The sequence below is a fragment of the Canis lupus genome, chromosome 9 (genome assembly GCF_048164855.1).
Source record: "Canis lupus baileyi chromosome 9, mCanLup2.hap1, whole genome shotgun sequence".
Lineage (NCBI taxonomy): Eukaryota > Metazoa > Chordata > Mammalia > Carnivora > Canidae > Canis > Canis lupus.
This window is the reverse complement of record NC_132846.1, coordinates 60,817,413-60,834,629: the sequence shown is the minus strand read 5'-3', so window position 1 is coordinate 60,834,629 and position 17,217 is coordinate 60,817,413. Positions and strand designations below refer to the sequence as shown.

The 17,217-nt window shown below is 39.5% G+C and overlaps 1 protein-coding gene and 1 long non-coding RNA gene across 17 annotated transcripts in view; one reads left to right on the top strand and one right to left on the bottom strand.

Annotated features, from left to right (window-relative positions):
* The window catches only part of GPR65 (G protein-coupled receptor 65), a 63,842-nt gene that overhangs the window by 11,344 nt on the left and 35,281 nt on the right, over positions 1 to 17,217 (bottom strand). For 12 of the 16 annotated variants that reach the window (XR_012037042.1, XR_012037038.1, XR_012037041.1 and 9 more), the window contains 2 exons: positions 13,594 to 13,716; positions 7,496 to 7,712 (listed from right to left, as the gene is read on the bottom strand). The gene's annotated coding sequence lies outside the window, so the exon portion shown is untranslated. Of the gene's footprint in view, positions 1 to 5,193; positions 6,747 to 7,495; positions 7,713 to 7,800; positions 13,545 to 13,593; positions 16,867 to 17,217 lie in introns of those variants that run through there. The other 4 variants (XR_012037043.1, XR_012037039.1, XR_012037040.1 and 1 more) reach the window with 4 other exon arrangements.
* On the top strand, positions 11,478 to 14,012 carry LOC140640350 (uncharacterized). Its single transcript, XR_012037044.1, has 3 exons — positions 11,478 to 11,660; positions 13,039 to 13,185; positions 13,659 to 14,012. It is a non-coding gene; the product is annotated as an uncharacterized lncRNA (long non-coding RNA).

The window sequence follows — 17,217 nt, the reverse complement described above, 5'->3', positions numbered from 1 at the left end:
AAGCAGTGCCTGATGCACAGCAATGATGTAATCCTACTGGGGAGATATTGGAAAGACCTTCCACCCCTATCAATAAAATGATTTGATAGACTCTGGGTTGGTCCTCTACACAGAACTTTCTTGTCCACTGTTCTCGGTGGCCCTGGGTGCGCATCTGCCCTTCTGGAGAATATTCTTGTTCATTTTCCCCATGTTCACATATGGAGTGGATATTGCTGAGTATGTTATTAGAAGCTGTACACCTTTCAGAACCCACTTTCTGCTGGTGCATGAGAGTAGTTTTATAAACATAAGCTTGTGGTTTCTAAGCAATAGAGTTTGTTCAAAAACTTGACAGGCTTCTGACCTGTTTCCAGTCAATTTCATGTGGTAGTAAATAAGCCCCCGGTTGTCTTCCAGACCTGACCTGAAGTCTCCTTTTCTTTCTCAGCACATCTCTCCTGCCCTTGTGGAATCTACACTGATGTCTGAAAGAGGCTATGGTGGCAAGGCCACATCCTCAATAACCTCTTTGCCACTGGGGCTGAGCCTCAATCTCCTTTTTCTTCTCTCTGTCTTTCTCTCTCTCTCCCTTGATCCACAAATCTTATTTTCTAGTATCTGGGGGTACAGAAACCATCAGTTATCTTAGCCCTCAGAAGCTCTGAATTTTGGAAGTCTTTTTATTCAATTCCACTTCAGCTGGAAAATAGTCCATTCTTGCCCAAGTTCTTTTTTTTTAAGATTATTTATTTATTTATTCATCACACACACACACACACACACACACGCACACACACACACAGGCAGAGGGAGAAGCAGGCTCCATGCAGGGAGCCTGATGTGGGACTCGATCCTGGGTCTCCAGGACCACACCCTGGGCTGAAAGCGGCGCTAAACCGCTGAGCCACCTGGGCTGCCCATTCTTGCCCATCATCTCTTTTTTGCGATACTTTGCTAAAAGTGAAAAATAGCAGCCAACATACACTAATATTAATTCTCTTTCCAACTGTTTTCCTTAGAGCTACAGACTTAATAGGCTTTTGGTCTGCCTTTCAAGTTATCATAGATGATAGTTTTACTTATTTTCCCCTGTGGATAACATAGGGCTTTAACTTTCCAGCTTTTGATATACATTTTCTTCCTTCAGTCTGAATGCTAAGCCATACTATACATTTCAGGTGTTTGTTATGGCACTCGTTTTTTTTCTGATTTCCATATTGATTGGGAAATATAGTAAACAAATAGACCCCTAACATTTGGTAGCTTAAACAAAAATGTGTTCCCCTCCGATGACAAGAGTTTAGGTCAGCAACAGTGGCATAATTTCCCAGGGATTCTTCAGGTGTGATAGTGAGTCTGCTATTTTTCACACTTGGCTGGCAAGGTAACGTGTCAGATAGCTATGGAGATGAATTCATGTAGACAAGACCAGATGAGTTTGTGATTCTTTCTCCTATTAGTTTTCAAGATAATGAGGTCTCCCAAATCCTTCTCCAAATACAACAAATTATTTGATAAGAATAACTATATGGATTTAAACATATCTGATATAGTAGGAATCTATTGTAGTTAATATGTTCCTTAAAAGTTAATATCTTTAGTTTTGATCTTGGGGAGCCTCTTCAAGTTGTTTCCTTTTAACGTGGGGTAACAACACGTTCCAGGATCATCTTGTGTATTTCTTGATGTTGTCCTGAGATTAGTCACATCTCCAAGAAGCCCTCATTTCAAATGAGTATTAGGGATGCTCAGTGCTAGTGGCTTGCGTTGTTTTTTTTTCCCAGAAATTTTCAGTGGCCAGATCTAGGACCAACTCATTGACACTGAATATCCTGTATACCCAGATTGTGATCCTGAAATGAGGGTTTCTTAAATATACATGCATATATATTCATAAGTATAACTTTGAATTATATCAGTATAAATTTATTCAATTCAAATTCAGGACAATTGAATTTTTATGTAACTTCTTCTAGCTTACATTTGTTTCTTCCTTCCTCTGTACTAAGCATACCTGTTATCTAGAACACAGGGAATGATAGAATTAATAGATCATAATTACTAACTTTGTTTTATCCTACATCATACACAATGTTTGTCCCACGATACTGATATCAATACAACTCCACCAAAGGATTATTGAAAAAATTTTTAAAAAAAATTTGTGTATGCTCATTCCACTCCTCCCTCTACCATTTTTTAGTTATACTGTAATCACACTGTCAGAGCATCTAAATATTATACACTCTAATCTTGCATTATTAACTTTTTTATAAGTAATCTTTATGCCCAATGTTGGCTCATGAGCCCCACTGCCTATTTTCATTTCAACTTAGTTCTATAAGCAACAGTATACCAGCATTTATACTGATGTCTCTAGACATGTTGTTGTGTCTGAAGTTTGTTCTCCAGTAGATTTAGGAAAGGGACAAGGGAATTCCTTGAATTCTTAGAGGTTGCTAATAGTTTGTTTAGAGCCTTTGATATTGAAACTCAATTTGGCTACTTACAAAACCTGTGGCTACAATCTTTTTCCTTGAATGTCTTAAATACCTTTCATTTTCTTCTAGACCATTGTTTTTGAAGAGTCTGACAGCAGTCTAGTTTCATTTTCCTTATAAATCACTTGGTCATCTTCTCTAGATTTTTACAAATAAGTTTTGTTACACACAAGAGCCTGTTCCTAGCTCTACTTTGGGAATTATAAGAAAGGGTCATGTCCAAGTGTGGAGGGAATCTGAAAAGGTTATGAAATACATTAGGAGGTGAAGGGGGATATACTTGGCTTTGGAAAAGCAGTGGTCCAGAGCATAGGCTACAGGAGCAAGTGAGTGGCCCACCAACAAAGAGTCATTTACATCAATATCTTCCATGGAGTTGCCTGAAAATCTGTTGGAGAGTTAAACCCTGGGGAAGCATAGATTTCTGACAGTCCATGCAATCAGTAATCACTAGTAATCACTGTCTTGAGTACCAAAGAAAATAAAATATTATTTTGTAGTCATAGACTGCTGAGTCTGGTAATATGTTGGGTACATTTTCAGGAGTTTAGCAAAGTGATTAGAAATGAATGCAAGGATGCCTCCTCCTTTATATCAGTGTTGACCATCAAGATTATATAATAAAACAGAGGTCTCATGCACAATAGAGGAAAAAAAAATTAAAAAATACTCCAAGACTCTGATTCTAGAAAGCTGACGGATCAAGTTAATAACAAAAACTTCCATAACATGTAGACAGGATATTGTATATAACATATAGCAGGTTTTCAAAATATGCTTGTTGGCCTCATCATGAAAGGAAGAAAATCTGCAGGGGAACAAAGTCAACAAGGAATGAAAAAACAGAACTATCTATAGGGCCTGGTGACATTACAGCCAAGTTCTAACAATTCAAAAAACAACTAATTCTCACCCTATCCAAACTGGTCTAGAAGATTGCAAAGGAGGGAAAAATCTTCATCACATATTATGCCATATGCTAAGCTCTATAGATGCAAAGAAAGCATTCATAATACCAATCATAATTATAATGTTAATACTAATTCATAATGGAAGTTTATGACAAATTTCTTTAACCTGAGAAAGGAAATCATAAAAAGGCCAAGAGCAAATATTAAACTTAATGGTAAAACTTGACAAGGATGTCTGTTGTGCCCAGTTTTATTTGACATTATTCTGGAAGTCCTAGTTAGCACGATAATGTTTGGAAATAGTACAAATGAAAAGCCTAGGTAAAGAAAAACCAAACATTCATTATTTGTGGGCAAAATTAATATCTAGATAAAAATGAACACAATTTAAAGACAAACAACAGAATTAACAAAAGACCTCAAAGTTGCTAATACTAGATATCTTATATAAAATTAATTCAATGTTGTGCATCAACAACAAGCAATTAAAGGATAAAATTTTTCCCCAAGTTTTTATTTAAATTCCAGTTGGTTAACATATAGTGTAATATTAGTTTCAAGAGTAGGATTTAGTGATTCATCACTTATATACAACATCCAGTGCTTATCACTCTCTAATCCCCATCACGTGTTAAAATCATCCCTCTACCAAGCTCCCCTCTGATGACCATCAGTTTGTTCTCTATAGTTAAGACTGTTTCTTGGTTTGCCTCTCTTTTTTTTTTCTCCCCATGTTCATTTGTTTTGTTTCTTAAATTCCACATATGAGTGAAATTATATGGTACTTGTCTTTTCTCTGACTTTTTTCACTTAGCATAATACTCTCAAGCTCCACCATGTCATTGCAAATGGCAAGATTTCATTCTTTTTTATGGCTGAGTAATATTCCATTGTATGTATATACACACCACATCTTCTTTGTCCATTCATCAGTCAATGGACATTTGGGTTCTTTCCATAGTTTTGCTATTGTTGATAATGTTGCTATAAACATCAGGGTGCAGGTATCCCTTGAATTAGTATTTTTGTTTCCTCTGGGTAAATACCCAGTAGTGCAATTGCTGGGTTGTAGGGTAATTCTACTTCTAACATTTTGAGGAACCTCCATACTGTTTTCCAGAGTGGCTGCACCAGTTTGCATTCCCACTATCAGTGTATGAGGGTTTCCATTTCCCCACATTCTGGCCAACATCTATTGTTCCCTGTATTGTTAACTTAACCATTCTGACAGGTGGGAGGTAATATCTCATTGTAGTTTTGATTTGCATTTCCCTGATGATAAGTAATGTTGAGCATCTTTTCATGTGTTTGTTAGTCATCTGTATGTCTTCTTTGGAAAAATGTCTATTCATGTGTTCTGACTATTTTTTAACTGAATTATTTGTGTTTTGTGTTTTGAGTTTTATAATTTCTTTATATATTTTGGATACTAATCCTTAAAGGATAAATTTTTAAGAATACTATTTACGGTATCAAAAATCCACAAGTGACAAAATCTGGAAGCAGCCTAGCGATAAATCTAAATAGATGCTTAAGATCTTTGTGGAGAATATTATAAAACTTTATTGAAGGGCATAAAGGAAGATTTACATGAAATAGAAACATATGCTATGAAAATTCAGAAATATCTAAAATTTCCCAAAATTTATCTGCAAAATTCAATGGAGTTCTAATCAATATCTCAAAAAAGTTTTCTAAAAAAACTTGATAAATTGATCCTAAAAGTCCAATGGAAGTGTAAAGAGCTAAAAAGAAAGTATTTTTGAAAAAGAAAGATTAATAAGGAGAGGAGGGCTCTCTTTACCAGATACAAAAAAATTTATTATATTTTTGTATATATTGTATACAAAATGTATTATAAAAAATAAATAAAAATTTATTATAAAGTTACATGGTAATTAACACAGTGTGGTAATGTTGCAGAAATAGACACAGAAGCTCAATGGAAGAAAAGAGTATATATACAAACTTAAATGCAAATTGGTTTTAAGAAATACAGGGAAAGTGGCATTCATAGTGAGGGAGGGATGGCCATTCAAGAAATGGTGTCAAAAAATTTGCTTCCTGTTGAAAGAATATAAAATGTAAAAGTATAACTAGAGTGTGACCACACACACATACAGCATTTATTAAAATAAATTTCAGATAGTGTTCTAAATATTGATCATATACTCCCCAACCTAAGGAAGTGACATACTTGTAACCTACATGAAGATTTGTAACCAGTGAAGTAAAGAAATGGGGGCAAAGAGGGTCTCAGGCTGGAGGACCAGCATATGTCTGTTGCAGAAAGCAGCAAGGCATGGATGGCAGAGGAGACCACTGGGATGGAAGTTTTGGGAAGGGGGGTAAATAGCCAGAGTTAAGATTTGATGTGGTGTCAGGATTACTTCAGACTATAAGCTCTCTTGGGCCATGTTATAAGTTTTGGAATCCACCCTAAGAGCAATTGAAGCCAAGAGAGTTTTCAGTGGGACAAGTCCTGATCAGACTTCTGAAAGATCTCTCTAGTTGCTGTGTGAATAATGGGTAGGAAGGGGCAGGAATTGACATGGAGAGATCACACTAGAGGTTATATCAAGTATCAGGAGGGCTTGAATTATGGAGGTATGGTATTGTGAGAGAGACATTTTAGAAGGAGATATCTAAAATGGGAAAAGGTCTCATGAGAAAAAGTGTATTTTATTATAGTTATTTCTGTAACTTCACACAGGAAAACTGAAGCTCAAAATGCAACGAGCCTTTCAAACATTGCTGAGGCTAACAAAAGTGGTCTGCTTCTTTATGTTCAGAGCTGAAGGATCAAGGAGGCACACAGGCCTGTTTCATTAAAAGAGAGTTGAGATGAAGGAGAGAATGCTAGAATCCCTGGGAGAGCTCTGTCTATATTATATATACTCTGGCCACTCCAACCTTCTAATTCAGACAGAAGACATTTTATTTGGGGGACAAAGTTAGGTGAATTATTGAGAATTTAATACGGTAAAATCCAATCATATTGTTGTCTTACTACTTCTAAGAAAGGGTATGGTGACCATTCTTGGGTGATGGGACAAAGCTTGTTGCACTTATAAAGGCTGAGCTCTTCACAACCCCCAGAAAAACATTTTCTCTCTTGGGAGATCTCCAGTAGTCCATGATGAAGTAACAGGCAGAGGGAAGGAAGGTGGCAAACTTTAAGTCAGGGACAGCGGCAGGTGTGCTGGTGAGGACTGAGCAGGAAGACAGGGTGATAGCCTGGCCCCATAAAGGGCAGGAGCATCACGGCTAGACATTCAAGTGAAGGGTCAGAGCTGGTCAGCAACATCATGTGGGACTCAGGGCCTGGACCTCTCACCATTTTCCCGGCATCCTGTGGAGTAAAATGAGTCCCAAGAATGTTTTCTCAAACTGAGCATCCCTCTGTCCTTATCCCAGGCCTGCTGAGAGCATCATGGCTGTAGAAAATTCTGGAGCCTCTTTCTTAAGAAGGGAACTTTCCTAAAGAGGCCCCTTTTGGTAGGTTCTGAGTTTTAACATTTTCTCTAGTAACTTTGGAATGGCTTACATTTATTATCCAGTACACCTTCTATATTCAATCTGGAAGACTTCCATCCAGGCTCATCAAATCCTCACTTCACAGATGAGAAAGCTCAGCATTTGGCCAAAGTCACCTAGCAAGAATATGGCTTCACTGGGACTAGAATTCAGGTCTCCCATCTCCTACTGAATAACTACATCCATCAGACACTTTCCACTTCAGTAAAGGTAACTTGATCTGGAAGCACAATTTATTTCTAACCCCCTGCTGTTAAAATGTTAACTGCTTCTGAGTTTTCATTCAACTTATGGAATCACATCATGACTGTACAATGGGAGAAACTCGGCAGGATGAATTCTTTACTTTGGGTTCCCTACTGTTTTCACATATATTACTACAACTCCCAATAGGGAATTGGAGTTTCGAGGAGCCAGTGAAATAAATCCTACAGAGTCATTACATCATGTACAACCACTGGAGGATAAACATCTACAGAATACATTATGCATCTGCCAGGTTAACAGCTTGTTTTGCAAGAGGTTTATTTCTAGCAAAAGATATTTAAAGGATAAACAACTTACTTTTATTTTTGATTGAAAAAGAAGGCAATTTAAAATGTGTTAGCGATGGGCAGCCCTGGTGGCTCAGCGGTTGAGCGCTGCCTTCAGCCCAGGGTGTGATCCTGGAGATCCAGGATTGAGTCCCACGTGGGGCTCTCTGCGTGGAGCCTGCTTCTCCCTCTGCCGGTGTCTCTGCCTCTCTCTCTCTCCTTGTCTCTCATGAATGAATGAATAAAATCTTAAAAAATAATTTTAAAAAATGCGTTAGCGAGTGTCCTTATGTACTTAGGCCTGGTCTCTTCTTGCAAAAAACATCAATGTGTTACCAGTCATTTGTATCTAGGTCTGTAGTGATGTCTCCCAAATGACTCTCAGGGAGTTTGGGTCTTGAGACATTTCATGAAAACATGCACAGAAAGTGACAGCCTATTCCTCCCTCTTGGGGTATCACTGCACCCATTTAGCATACTGAAGGCTTTGGAGATCCTTTTATTTAGTCCATTTGCAAGACATCCTTGGCCATGGAACCCTTGTTAAGTTTTTGCACTTAATATCCTTAGAACTCAATTTCCACAGAGCACTCTTCAGAAAGTGATGGTTCATGATTACTTTCCAGGAGCTTAGCCCTCTGGAGGGGCATTTTGGGTCATAATGGCTCTTTGTGGGGTCCCATAAATGTAGCTCTAGCTGTGAGCCTAACACCAAGGTGAACATCAGTAGACTCTCTTACATCACAATGCGACAACATCTTTCAATATCTTTTTCCAATTCCTGTATATCTACATTATTCTCAGTGAATATTAACCATTAATGACAGTTGAGACCCAGACCTCAGCAGGGACATTCCTGACCCTCCAGCTCCCGCTTTGATACTGACTATGTCACCTGGGCAGAAACCTTCATATTTATTCTGTGTCAACAAAGTGTCCTTACCCCAAGTACCAGGAGTTCAGTCCATGGAAGATTTGGATGCTTTACTCTTCATTCTTTTTTATCCCTCTTCATTCTCCTCTCCAACCCTTCAAAGGACATCTAATTTCTCTCTTTGTCATATGCATGCAATTTTGGAAACTACTTTGTTTTGAGCATGCCTTTTGGGAGGACTCCTCTTTTACTCTAAGCATCAAATACTTAACAAAGTGTTTCTACCAAACTGATGGAATTCTGATTACATTTTCCCATAACCTCATTATTGAAACTGCATGGATATTAAAAGAGAGGGAAGAGGCCAATAATAGTGCTTGCTCAATACATGCAAGTTCCTCTCTCCCTTCCTCTATCTTTTGGTCTAGAAGTGTCAAGCATCAACTCTGGCGGCACATTACAACCATGTGACAAACTTTTAAAATATAGACATCTGGGCTTGACTTGTAGGGGTTTTGATTTAAATAATGGAGTCCACGCATCAGTTTTTAAAGCTCCCCCCAGGCTATTCAATTGTAGGTATCCGGGTAGTGTTTCACTGATTTGGAACATGAAATCGATGAAGGCGAAAAAGGCCATCACTTACTAAATTATCAGAAAAAAGGAAACACTGAAATATTTCACAGGCCACTAATATACCTGGTCACTTGCAGCATCTATTGAGCTATCTACCTGGCATTAATAGCTCTCCAGATACAGCTTTCCTACCAGATGCTCACAAGTGTGTGACAACATAGTGATTTACCTCTGTTTTTGTCCATTGAGCTCCAATCTAGCGAGAAAGAGAAAATAAATCTAGAACATTGGGGGCACTTTCCTGATAGCTGTCATTATTATGGTTTTACAGTTAAAATTTTACAGGCTGGGATGAATATTCAACCAATTCTTATGCACCCACTGCAGGGCACTAGTGACTACCACTCACAATATAGCTTGAAAATCCCATCCTGATGGTGGATTTTTAGGGCTACTCCTTATACCAACTATTTTAACCTGAGCTTCCTTGGAAGAACAACTTAACACAAAGGGCTTGCATATAATCCCGGAGATCATGAGTGAAGGACATGAAGAAAGTAGAAGGGACATGTGGAGAGCTAATATGAGGATTTGCTAACAAGCAGGTTGCCACTAGGTGTGATAATTGCTTAATTCTTACCCAGTAGGAAATTGATGAGCAGAAAACTTGATTATCCATTTTGTATGGATGACTGGTCTAGAGTCTGGAAGGCGCAGGACTGGAAAACTAGGGATAGAGTCTGGGAAGAGGTACGTAGACTCGCCCAGAGGAGTGGGCACAAAGTATGGAGCTAATTGCCCACAGAAAACATATGCTGCAAAGGGGTATCTCAACATCCCGAGGGCAAGGTTGATTCATCCTGGGTATATGAGGTAGTTTCTCTTGTCAGTTTGTCTCTGTGCTGGACAAAGGGCCCAGGAGCAGAGTGGTTATGTGGCAGAGACAGAGGCTTGCACAGGCTCCGTCTGACCGAGCTAATGCTACTCTTGCATGCCTAACCTGCTAGCAGCAGAGACCAAGGAGATCAGCCAACTTTTTAGGGTAGATGGATTATAATGGACATTCTGAGGGGGAAAAATTCCATTCTGAGGGGGAAAAATTGTCTTTACTGGAATTGATATTTAATATGAACATGAGTCTGCCATATGTAGAGTTTAATGGGCAAGATAAATCAGGGCTCAGCCTCCTCAGAGATGAAGGTCAATGTCATCTCACCAGCTCATCAACCCACACCAGGGTCCTCTTGGACAGTGAGGCAAGAGTAATTTCCTAAAGCACAATTTTGATCATGTCATTCACTTGCTTAAAACTTTTTGATGGCTGTTTATTGACCTTACCAAAAAAGTCCAAATTATTTATCTTAGTTAAGAGACTGTCTAAGATTTAACTTCTACTTCTTTCCCATCTTTATCTTTTGCCACTTCCTTCCTTGCAGTCAGTTCCAACAACACTGAACTACTTTCATTTCCTTAAAATGGAGCCAGGCTTTTCTATGTGCTGCCCCTCAGCCTGAAATACCCTCTACCAGTTGATTAGTGCCTACTCAGCTACCAGATCTCAGAGGAGGCAGCAAATGTTCTTGGACATTTTCCTGGATGCTGCAAGATTGAGCTAGCATCAGTCAAGCCCACCCACACTTCTTAGCCCCTACTGTAACACTCACTATGTTGTAGTGCATATCCCTGGATCCCCTATTAGACTAGAAGCTTTCCTATACTCCCAGCAGCTAGCAAAAATTAGGCATTTGACAAAAATATTGAAAGGATTAATAAATGACTCAAGTGTTTTTTCCTTCCTATTAAATTGTTCACTATCCTTATGATGTCATTTAAAACAAGAGCGTACTCTTTTTTTCCTCATACAGTTCTCCAAAGTACTTAAGAAGTAAATGAAAGTGCGAACAGCATGAAATTGAATGGGAACATAACCAGGAGTAAATTTTATATCATTGGGGTTAACCTCTTAGAGTCATTATGTAGGAAAAATAGGCTAAATTGCATATACGGACTAAATGCAGTTAGTCAGCAGAGAATGACATATGATTTCACTTGCTGTGGAATCTAAAAAACAAAACAAAATTTTTAAGTAGGTGATATAAATACAGAGAACAAACTGACGGTTATCAGAGGGAGAAAGGGGTGGGGGATGGGCTAAATGGGTGAAGGGAAGTAGGGGATATAGGCTTCTAGTTGTGGAATGAATAGGTCATGAGGATGAAAGGTACAACACAGCAGATATAGTTCATGGCATTGTAATCGTGTCATATGGTGACAGATGGTAGCTATATTTGCAGTAAGATGGTGTAATACATACACTTATTGAATCACTATGTTGTACACCTAAAATTAATGTTACATTCATTGTGCGGCAGTTATACCCCAATAAAAAATAACTTTCATAGATTCCTAACCATTTAGCATTCTCTTTTGTTTTTATTTTTAAAAATCCTGTGTTATATTTTTGTCATAATAGTGATTGTGAAGCTATTCTGCTGCCTCTTGACCATTTACCTCACTTACGGCCTTGAACTTTATGTGATATCATAATAATTAGAATGTAGACTTCATAGTGATTGACAGAGAACAACAATTCAATATGATTGGTCTCTGCTCTGCTGTCAACGTGGGGTCCTCAGGAGATAGTGACCGTTTCTTTCCCAGTAAAGTAACTGCACTGTATCAGTAACGCATACGCAAGTGTCTCCTGAAATTAGAGGAAGAAAATTTCTCCTGACTCCTGACCCTAGTGAGACCCATTTCTCAATAGTGATCAATCAGGTTTACAAAGAGAGAGAGAAGGAAAAAGAAACTGCTGGAACAAAATGGAAACAAAGTCTATCCAGTATGGTGGTTAGAGTCACAGGCTTTAGACTTAGATATTTGAGTTCAAGTCTTGTTCTGCCTTTAGCCTCTCCAAACTTTAGCTCTTTTATGTACAATGGACATAATCTATTTCATAGGACTGTGGTGGGGGGGCATTAAGTAAAATATCTGACATAGAGTTCTCAACACATGTATAACCTTGCTGTTCTCATGGAGGATATCACTGCTGAATTCCCAAAAAACTAGGACAATAAATTAATCTGATCAAAAGAGTCTTAGGAACCAGAATATTTAGAGAGGGATGAATGGGGTTGGGGGGTGAAGAGAAGGAAGGGGTGAGACAGGGTGAGGGGAATGGGGCCATTTTCTCTAATTTTTATCAAACCACCATTTCCAATCTGGGGTTTAGAAATCTAGGCAATCATCCCAGGAGCCCGTAGCGCAGAAATGAATTGTGATAAGCTCAGCTATATTATGGAAATCATTCTCAGCGAACTGCAGGGGAGAGATAGGAGAAGATCCATGGCCAATGTGCTGTTCTTAAAGGACTTTCATAATTCACTGGGACACATGGGGATGTTTTGTGCTTTTGCTTTGCTCGTAAATACATAATAAGCACAGTGACTCACTTGTCAGGCAGAAAACTTTAACTTTTATAGTAAATCATCTCGTTACTGCAAGTCTGGAGTAAATTGGAGGTTAATCTTTCATTATTCATTTCAACTTTCACATGGTAAAAAATACTGCCACATATGGAAAAGAGTCAAATGGGCTTTGGAACTTTTCCTGGTGTAAGAATTATAAAAATTCATACTCATAAATAAAACACATTAATATATTTCTTATGTTCGCATATAAATATTGAAATAATCAATATAAAATTAGTATTTCACCATTCTCCAAATCCTTTCATATCCAATTTTTCATTTGTACTGAGTAGCAGATATCATTAGATGGGCAGGGGAAATGTTATCTCCATATTAAAAATGAGGAAACTCCACCTCTGAGGGGTTATCTGGTTTGTTCAAGGTTTCATGGGGCTAGTAAATGAAGGAACAAAAACTATAACCCCAAACCAAGATGACACCTCAGTGGACGTCACAGATGCTGCTGTCACGTAGGTTCACAATCCCATTTACTTCAGGAGGTTTTTATTACAGATGTCTGGCAGGCAATGTTGCAGTATAGGAATTTAGACAATGGCATATGTTCTGACATCTCATGGATATTTCCCTCATTTGTCTCATGAATAGAATGTAAATATAATTGAGAAATGAAATACTTGTCTGTTCCTCTTTCAGATCCACTTTTCATCCTTCACCCAACTTTGCACTCCAGAAGCTGACCTTATGAGCTACAACGAGATTCCTTACCTCTGGCTTCCTGGAGGTTCATCAAATAGGGAGCTTCTGCAGAAAACCCGCAGGAGGGAGAAGAGGAAGTTTTGGGTATTTGTTCCTTACCCAGATCATATTTTCAGCCTATGTCCCTAATAAAGATCACAGCCTCAGTCTAGCCTCCTTCTGTGCCTCCAGGTTTGGGACTCATTCCCTGCCCTTGCCCCTTCAGGTCCAGGCATGGTGTATGAAAACCGAACACCATATACCTCTAACCATAGCTACTGCTTTAAAGTAGGGAACAAGGACAGGACAACCAGAATCATAACTTTTGCCAAAAGTATCAGGAAAGAGACTTTCTTCACATTGGAATTTTTAAGCTAAGGATCCTAAGCCTGGGGGTTCCAGGAGCCATCTTTGACATAATATAAAAGCTAGAATACAAACTGCAGAATGGGAAGATGGTGAGAATGTGTTCCTGGAAACATGAATTGAGCATTTATTTGAAGTAGGCCATACCTGAAATTGCCCCTGGACTTTTCTTCTCTGGACCAATAATCTTTTTTTTTTTTTTTTTCTCTCAGACAGTCTGATTTGTCATGGGCCTCCAGAAGAATCTGCAGTAAAGGAAAAACTCCTCACCTGGAAGACATGAAACTTACTCTAGTCTCTTTCAAGTAGAAATTGTGGGACCTTTGGTGAATTATTTTACCTTCCTGGGCTCAGATCCCTTATCCAAAACAGAAGAAATCTGATTTAGATGTTCTTCAAATGCCGTTCTAGAGTTGAATATGGAGGAGGTGAACAGTGGCCAATCTTCCAACTCGGGTAGAACGAGGAAGTAAGTTCTACTTACTTCTCATTCTCTGTTCCTGGCACTTTCAGGCTAGCAAATGGGCAGCCCTGTCCTCGACATAATAAAAGCTATTGCAGAAAAAGACCATGCTTAGACCTGGTTAGCCACATTGATATTCCTAAGAGATAGCATCTCATCTTCCCCACTTCAATTAAATCAACCAAATACACCACATAATTTTCATATCTCTCTTCAAATCTAATCAACATATCAAGTGACCAAATAAATATTCAGCACCTACTATAAGCAAGATGTGGTGCTAGGTATTGTGATTATTAGCATTCTGTTTTTATGCATATCCTCCTTAGAAGGGGCTTGAATTCATTCTCATCAAATGAATGCCAGAGAAACAGATAAGCTTTGCAGTAAAGAGGAAGGAAGTTTTGAAAAGTACTTAATCCTCCTTATTATCCACCCACCCATTCTTCTAGCACCTAATGACCAGGATATTGTTTCTGAGCTGTTGACAGTAATTCTATTTTCTGCTATTGTTTCCCAAAGGATGAAACTTCAGTTTAAGTAAGCTAGACTTATGTAAAAGTGAATGTAACAGCATAATCCCACACAATTTGCCAAACATTTGTTGAGTTGTGAGGTCACATTTTTACATACTACACTTGCATGTGGGAAAGAAGCTTATTCTCATGTCCCAGAAACTCAATTCCCACTGACGGTGGAGAAAAAACACTTAAATTCATACAAGGTATTTCAGTCTCTGCTGGCTTACATAGTCTCTTAAAGACTTAGGTAGTTATTTTTTTGGATGAATACACAGTCAAATGCAAGACTCACACTGCCTTAAGGAGTCTTCTTAGATGTCCATAAAATAGTGCCTTCCATGAGATGGTGCTTGGGTGGAAAGGAAAGCTTACCTGTTCTCTTTGCAGTGAGGAAAGTGGTGATGTCTACCTGCTGGTCTTGGTACTGTCCTCCTGGTCCTCTTTGGCCTTTGAGAAGATGTCCTGCCTATTCATTTGGCATCCCCTTGTAGGAGAAGCTGATCTCCAGTCAGCATGACTTATGATCTAGTGACTTAGTGGAGGTCTAGTGTTTCCCTTACCTGTGTCTTCACTAGAGCTGCAGATACTCTAAGGTCTCAGTTGCCTGCTCCACCCTGCCCCAGTTCTAGGTCCACCTACAGCCTCTGCCACAGGAATCACAGTTCCCCCACAATGATCCATGTTAGGCCCACTGGCTCTCCTCCCTCTTCCTTACCCTCTTACTTCTGGGAACATGTGAGAATGCTTGAATACCTTCCATGCCCCACATGAACAGACTAATCACCACATCTATTTGTTGCATAAGCATAGCATGCCCCATCTCTATTTTTCTGTTTCTTGCCATTTTTCCATTTTGTGTTTGGAGTTTCTTGAAGGTGGTCCCCTCCCTGGGTCCCAAACAGGGTATGGAGCAAAATCCCTCTCTGCTTCTGGCTTTTCTCATTGGCCACTCTAGGTTTGACCCCAGGGACGTGTCCTCTCTCTTGCTCTAGCTTTCTCCATCCCGTGACTTTCTTCTAGAATCAGAAGGTATATCTACTTCATCTTTCTGCCCAGTGAAGCATCACAAAGTAATATTTTCTTTGGGCATCTGTTGGTTGAGCATCCACTTTCAGCTCACTCAGGTCATGACCTCAGGGTCTTGGGATTGAGCCCCGCATCAGACTCCCTGCTCAGCGGGGAGTCTGCTTCTTCCTCTCCCTTCGCCACTACCCCCTGTTCTGGCTGTCTCTCAAATAAATAAAATAAAATCTTAAAAAAAAAAAAAACAACAAAGCAAGATCTTTTCATAAAATATGACTTTTGATACCCCTCATTTTTCCTGGGCAATAAACTGGCCTTTAATGATGGACAAGCATTGAGAGAAGGCCACTTATATGAGAATAAAAAGTGTAATCATTTTAATATCTTCTAAATATGATTCCTTTTTTACATCTAGACTATACAGAACTCTGTGCTTGCTTCCAGGAAGGGAGCCAAGCATGGGCTTGGAGGCCATACAGAAACAAATAAAACATGGTTTCTGCTCTCAAATAGCTTTTGACCTAGTGGAAAGGATATAGGTGGACACCGCTGGGAAAGGTGTGGCCAAGAACCACATGTAGCCTGCCCCACAGTGCCATGAGGTCAGAGAGGTAAAGGGCTATCCAGCTCCCTTAATCTGGCAGCTTTCAGTATAATTGTTTCTTATCAATTCTGCGAGCTGGAGACCACAGTCAGAAATCTTATTGGTCACGGTTTTTGAGCCTTGATGATTTCTGTCTCTTAGCAACCACAGGTTAGGACTGAACTTGACAGTGGAAGGGATCCACAAATACACTCCTTGCCTGTGGGCTGTATACCAGTTGTATCCACACTGTGGAAGAGGCTGTACCTTTTTCCCTGGTAGGGATAATTGATAAAGAAGAGCCTGGGATAAGGTTGCATTAGATTAGAGCAGGAATTCTCAAAGTATGGCCTACCCACATCAGTTACGGGGGAACTTGTTAGAAGTACCCCTACCCATTCCCACTGGATCATGGGGGTGGGAATGGGAAGCTCTGGGAATGGGGCTGTAAAGGAAAAACCTACTCAGTTTTTCCCTACAGTGTATGTCCCTTTTTTAATACTCACACAAAAGATTCTACTTCTGACACTTCAGTTCCTAGATATGTGAGGGTTTTTCCCTTCACAACAAGCTGTTCTGCAACATCAGCTCAGGATCCCACAATTTAGCACCATTCTGATGCCTTCTACTCAGATATAGGGTTCAATCCCACTGGTTGAGGACTCAGTTCCACATGACTGTCCCCAATCCACTTCAGATGCCATTTTAAGTAGTAGATTCGAGTTACTCACAACTTCTGTTCGATTTGGCTACAAAGGAGGTTCCTATCATCCCTTCTTGGGTTCCACTAATTTGCTAGGGCTGCTCACAGAACTCTAGGAAACACTTACTTACATGGACCAGTTTATTAATTTATTTATTTAGAGATTTTATTTATTTATTTGAGAGAGAGAGAGAGAACCAGGCGGGGTGGGGGGGGGGCACAGGGAGAGGATGAGGGAGAAGCAGACTCCTTACTGAGGGCAGAGCCTGGTGACACTCGTCTCCACCCCAGGACCCTGAGATCATGACCTGAGCCAAAGTCAGACACTTAGCTGACCGAGGCACCCAGATGCCCCTACATGGACCAGTTTATTAAAGGATATGCTAAAGGATACAGATGAACAGCCAGATGAAGAGATTCATAGGGTAAGGGCTGGGAGATCCCAAGTGCAGGAATGCCTGTCCCCGTGAAGTTGGGG